At 32.8% G+C, this 6,838-nt stretch overlaps 1 protein-coding gene across 1 annotated transcript in view; it reads right to left on the reverse strand.

Annotated features, from left to right (window-relative positions):
* Window positions 1–6,838, reverse strand: part of LOC101981134 (olfactory receptor 4C15-like) — a 16,465-nt gene that overhangs the window by 3,371 nt on the left and 6,256 nt on the right. The window lies entirely within an intron of this gene.

A 6,838-nucleotide genomic window follows, 5' to 3' on the forward strand; every position in this document is an offset into this window, starting at 1 on the left:
ATTATTTAGACTTCTTGTGATAGAGTGTCTGACAAAACTTTTGTTCTCCATATTATTTGTTATATTTATTATTTGTTATTATTGTTTATAGTTGTAGTTAGTTTAGTTCTGTCTTATTTAGACAAAAGGGGGAGATGTAGAGAGACCCCGCCATTTGGGGCAGGACAGCCTCGGACAAATGTTTTTACTAATTAATTGGGACGCGCAGACACTGGAGCCCTTCCTGTTTCCAGTTTACGGTGGATCGCTAAACTCCGGGTGTGTGAGTGTGCTTATATATTAAAATTGTATCTTCTTGTACCCACTGACCTGGATTAATTAAATTCGCCTTCAGAAACCTATATGAAACAAAATTATAACAAAATATTTGATGTGGTATATCCTTCTGTATATATGTTGTTTTTTAAAAGTAGATTCAATAATCTAACCTTTTGTCTTATATCTATAATCTCTCTTTTTTTCAGAGTAGATTCAATAATTTACCCTTTTATCTTATCATATCTATATTCCTCTATTTTCTTTTCAAAACAAGAACTTTAAATCTAATTTCTTTTGTTTAGCTTTTTTTCAACCACTACCAATGATAACTTGTAACTAACCACATAAACAAAGTCAAGTATCCATAATCCATTGAACAACCAAGTACCACCCACTCAAACTTTTGGGCATCATATTCTTAAATTTACTTCCTGATGTCTGGTGGTGATGGTATCTTTAGGGGATTCTGAAAAGAAATTTTGGGTTGTCAAGTTTTTAGAGAGGTTGCTGTATCAGTTTTTGAGCATTCTAAGAATAATGGGAATGTGCAGCACTTGTCTAAAATCCTGGCTAGACCGGTCTGTTAGGCTGGATCATCTCAGATGGCCACCTTGAAATTTCTTTGAGTGGTTTGTAGTTCAAAGTCAATATTTAAGTGGTTCTATCAGATGAATGAAATCATACGAATCAGGTAAAATAGTTATTGTGGAGACCGATCTATTTCCTGGAAACTTTAGAGATTACTGTAGAAACATGCATTGCTCACTGTGGAAAACTTAAACATCACTTATATCAAAAGGGAAAGTTTGAATTTTTATAGACATGTATTAAAAAAAAGATACCATAGAGGCAAAAATAGGTATGGGGTTAGTTAGAATTATTGAAAGCAGAGTCTTGATAACCTTAATCTCTAAATTTTTATCTTTTTTTCTGTCACACAACAGATGACTGCTTTTTATAGTACCTTATACTATCCTTCCTAGAATCATGAGTTGATTTATGGTCCATTTCTGATACTACAGAATGATAATGGAGGAATGTTAATCTGGGTATTCCATTGCTGTAACAGATCAAAAATACATAGGTTTACTGCTATATTAGTCATATATGGCCTTAACCTGATGGTGGAAGATACAAAATAATCTGATACTAGTGCAGAATTGTGTATAATAAAGGGCTATATATTTAGGGGAGACTTACAGACCACTGTCCCAGATTATAAATCTGTGCACGAACATGGAACAGGAATAGAGTCTAGTAACTGAAAGCAAGAGCCAACAGCAAGAGAATGAGTGTATACTTTACAGCTACATTTATAGAATAAGAGACCATGCCCAAATGGGCTAGTATATTAAAGACTACTAGCTGAAGGTGCAGAACAGCACCTCCTATTTTGTTTCAATAAGAGAATTCCAAACCCTATACAAAACTCTATATACTAGGAACAGATATCAAGTATAAGATTAGAAAATCAACCAGCATAAATAATATTAAACAAGGAACATATGTTAAATGTTTTAATAAACTTTCTATCCTAGGAGTCTATGTCTTGTATTGGAAATCGCTTGGCTAGATCATAAGAGAAGGGTAACTAGGACTATCTAATCTTCAACCACATTGAACACTTGAGAAGGGAGATAATAGCAATTTAGTATGCAGGAAGTACAACCAAACAACTTCCAAAATGTGCAGTAGATGACTGAGACAACTGACTGTCTGAACAATCACCTAAAGTCTCATTTGTGATGTTGAAGTAACCAACTCTGGCTAATGCCTAGAATAACTAACTGACCATTTTTAGAGGCAGAAAAATTTTCAAAACCATCTTACCCTGTCTTGGCAAGATTTTAAAGCATTTTTTTTCTTATATCCTGCTTGTCCAGTCTAGACATCATGAACTTTGCCGTGGTTGAGGCATAGGCAGTTCCTTGCACAAAGGCCAGTTTTGCCAGGAAGAAGACAAACTCCAAGTGGAGTGTCTTTGGTTCTCAACATTCTCTCATGAAAACATCAGGGTTGCCAGGAGCCATTGTGTCTCATGTCAACAGAATAATAAGGTATTTAAATGTCATGTTCTACAGATCTTTGAAGTGGTTGAAAGTTACCTACCTATACAGAATACAATCTGTATCTATCTAAAGAACCTAATTAATCTGATTAAAAATATAACAAACATGAATAACTATTGACCTATAACACTTAATACCTACATAGCTCAAAGATTAAGACTTCATATCAGAATATTAAACAATCTTTAAACAACTGTGCAATAAAGGGGACAATGACATCAAAAAGTAAACAGTGTATAAATATCTTAATCAGAGGAAGAAATATATAATGCAAAATGATAAATGTATCCTAAAATTGTATCAATATACAAAATGTCCTGAAAGAGGTATGAACAATCATACATACAATATGGCAAAATAACTCCATAGGTGTACAAATACTGTAAACAGAAATAACAAATATAATTTGAACTTGTATCAATATACAAGAATTTATATCAGTGTAAATTGTCCATAAATAATAGCTCACAAGTACTCACTCTATTACTCACTATTATTGCTATTATTAATGTGAATAAGTTCATAGTAAATTACCTATTATCCCATTCAATCTTCTTTTTTTAAATCTCTAGGCCTACATAATTTTCACCTCAACTCCCAACTCTAAACAAATAATAATCAACCTCTAGAGGGTATCTCTTATTGTGAGGACATACTTTGTTGAAAGAGGTGATGTTGCTTTCTTGAATTGCTTCCTGCTGTCATGGGGGTGATGTTTTTTCTATGAGATCATGTAAAAGTAAAATGATGGTTAAATTTTAAGATTGTCTTTTTTGTATAATTACAAATGGTCTTTGAGAAGTCAAAAGGGTCATTTTGTTTTTCTGTTTTGAAGTTCCTATTTGGAGTTCTGGCCAGAAAGTTTAAGAAGGTGCATCATTTCCGCAGCTGCTACCAAAAAATAGTCTTATAGTAGTGTTATCAGCATCATGACTTCATATCAACCAGGCTGAGTCAGTGTTGTGAGGCCCCATCTTCTTCCTTGAAGCTTCAAAGATTACTGCAGAAAATCTACTGTTCATTGTATAAAACTTAAGTATTACTAATATAGATGTATGTTCAATGAAAGATATGATATAAATAAAATGGTCATGGAGAAAGTAAAATATTTCCTTTAAATATATCTTCTTTCTGTACCATACCAGATGGTTCTTGACATGAGACAGAAATTCTGATTTTTTTCTTTTAACAACATGCTTGGAATTTGAGAAGGATAACCATTCTCCAACTCCAAAGCCAGCTCTTATTATTAAATAGAGATGCATATGTGTCCTAGTAATCAAATTTTACCATGCAGATAATAAAGCATTATAAAGCAAATTTTTCTTTGCTTGTTGTTTCTTTCTGGATAGCTATCTTTTTATCTTTGGGTATCTAGATGTCTAAGTTCTCTCCACTCTTTGAAGATATTTTCCTTCAAAGACAAGAACAGAACCCTGCCCCAACCCTTATGAGGTTGTCTTACCACCTATATGATTGTCACCTCTGTGGATGAGCCGTCCTTTCTCTTTCTCAAGAGATTTCTCTTTTTCAAATTGAATCTTTATCAATTTTGAAGATATTCATAGCTTTTCTTCTCCTGTTGAAACAAGAGCAAAACCCTTCCTTGATGTATCACATCTCTGGGTTTCCATTGTGAGGTCAGGATATCCTTGAAAAATACTGGATGATTTATTTCAGAAGGTTTTTCTATTATTCAATGTCTCTCTGCTGCTGTTTTTCCTTTCTCATTAGCATTAAGAAAATTCAAGATTAATAAAGCATTCTGCAGTCTATTTTTTGTGGTATTTTTCATCCCTTTCTGTTTGTTTAGTATATCCTTTATAGTTTAATTTGATCTTTCTATAACTGCCTGACTTATAGGATTGTCTGATATAGCTGGAATATGCTTTATATTATAATAATCAAAAATGTTTCATTTTCTCAGACACATGTGCTGGACCATTGTCTGTCTTTATTTGTGTAGGTATACCCATGGTAGCCATAACTTCTAATAAATTACTGAATCTGCCTTTTCTGAGCTCAAGGAAGTTGCCCATTAAAAACCTGAATAAGTGTTAATGGTGTGGTATACATATTTTAGTTTTCCAAGTTCTACAAAATGGAACACACCCGTCTACCAGATTGCATTATTTTGAGTACTCTTTGCATTACTTCCCGCAGGTAGTGTTGTTTGGTTATAGAAAGAGCAAGTAAGACATCTCTTTATAATCTTCTTAGCTTTTTGCCATGTAATAGAAAACTCTTTCTTTAAACTTTTGCTATTGATATGATGTTTCCATAAAATTCTGGGGCCTTCAGCACACTACCAATCAATAATCAATCAATTTCTACATTACATTGTGCTAGAAGACCTGGTAGATCAGTATGGGATCAGATGTATGTTATGTATATGGGACAAAGCCTATTCCTGATTATAGCTTGAACCTGTATGAATAATGAAGTCAATTCTGTATAATCTGGTATAAATTCAGCAGTTTCAAATGTAAGACAACTCTTTCTGCATATTGTGAATCAGTAATTATATTCAGAGGTTCTTTAAAATCCCTTAGTACCATGAAAATAGCATATAATTCAGCCTCTTAGACAGGATTATAAGGGCTTTGTTCCACCTTACTTAATTCCTCTGATTTGTAACCTGCCTTTCCTGATTTATTTGCATTTGTACAAAATGTATGGACTCCAGTTATTGGTGCTTCATGTACAATTTGGGGAAGAAACCAAGTAGTTTTTTTGTATAAGGTTAATTATATCATTTGGGATAATTATTATTAATTTCTCTGAAAAAATAGAAAAAAAGTCTTTATCAAGATTCATTGTCTTCCCATAATTTTTAAATTTCATCAGCATTAAAAGGAACTATAATTTTTGTTGGACCTATACTTGCTAATTGACAAAGTCTCAATTTTCCTTTTATAACTAATTCAGAGACTTTTTCACATAAGTTTTTATTTTTTTAACTGGGTTAAGGGAGTAAAAAAATCCTTTATAAAATAATATCTTCCCTCTGCATTAAAACTTCTGTAAAAGAAATTCTGGAAGGTAATATGACTAGAATACAATTAAGATTTGGATTCACTTTATCTAAATATCCTTCCTGTAATTTCTCTTCAACGACCATCAATTCTTTTTCTGCTTCAGCTGTTAATTCTCTGGAACTGTTTAAGTCTTTGTCATATCTAATATTTTGTTTAAATGAACTATTAGGTCAGGTGTTATCCTAACAGCTGATCATAGACTGGAACTATCTCCTAACAATCTTTGAAGGACATTCAGAATCTACAATCAGCCCCTTATAATTTGTGCCTTTTGTGTTCTAATTTTCTGTAAACCTATTTTGTAATCTAGGTAATTTAAAGAATCTTCTATTTGTATTTTTTCAGGAGTAATTTGTAATTCCTATTTAGGTAAAACTTTTTTTTTTTACTTCTTAAAACATTTCTAAAGTATCTGCATTTGAGTCAGATGATAAAATGTTTTCCATATAATGATAAATCATAGACTTAGGAAATTGCGTATTATTTTCCATGGCTGATTTACAAAGTATTGACACAGAGTGAGACTATTGAGCATTCCCTATGGGAAGACCATATACTGGTATCTCCTAGTAGACTGAGAATTATTTTAAGTAGGCACTATAAGAACAAATTTTTTCTCTATTCTTTACTTGTAAAGAAATAGAGAAAAAACAATCTTTTAAATCAGTAACTATCAGAGGCTATTCTTTTGGTAATAGAGAATACAGAGGTATTCCAGACTTTAGTTGGCCCATAGGTTGGATAATCTTGTTGGCAGCTCTTAGATCTGTCACCATTCTCCATTTTTCTGATTTCTCTTTAACAAAAAATACATGGGAATTTCAAGAGATGGTTGCTTCTTCAATATGGTGAGCATCTAATTGTTCCTGTACAAGCTGTTGTAAAGCCTGCAGTTTGTCTTCCAATAAAGGCCATTGTTCAATCCATATGGGTTTATGAGTAAACCATTTTAAAGGAAAGTCTGTTAGTTCCTCTGAAGGTTTTCTAGTTGCTTTGTGTTCTTGTACAGCCTGAATAGCTGGTGATCTACTTTTATAATAATTTATCACATCCTTCTCAGAAACATGAGTTTTGGGGACTGCAGGAATGTTAACCTGAGTATTCCATTGCTGCACCAGGTCATGGACCAAGAGATTCACTGTAATATTAGCTACATATGTCCTCATCCTTCCTTTTTGTCCTTCTAACCCTATGAATTCAACCCATATCATGCTTTGTTTTACTTGAGAAAGGGTTTCAATTACTTGCAATTGAATATCTGCCTTCTGAAGGGGTCAATCTGGATGCTAAGATTCTGGAAAAAAATGATAATCACATCCACACCTGTGTCTAGTAATCCCTCAATTATAATATCATTTTTATGTATTCTTAGCTTTGATTTTTAATCATTTATAGAAGGCTGTCAAAATGTATGTTTCCTATTTCCTACTGGAGTTTTTGACTCATCCTCCAGAACAGTATTTTTTTTTTTTT

Source organism: Microtus ochrogaster, chromosome 2 (genome assembly GCF_000317375.1).
Source record: "Microtus ochrogaster isolate Prairie Vole_2 chromosome 2, MicOch1.0, whole genome shotgun sequence".
In the NCBI taxonomy this organism is placed as follows: Eukaryota; Metazoa; Chordata; class Mammalia; order Rodentia; family Cricetidae; genus Microtus; species Microtus ochrogaster.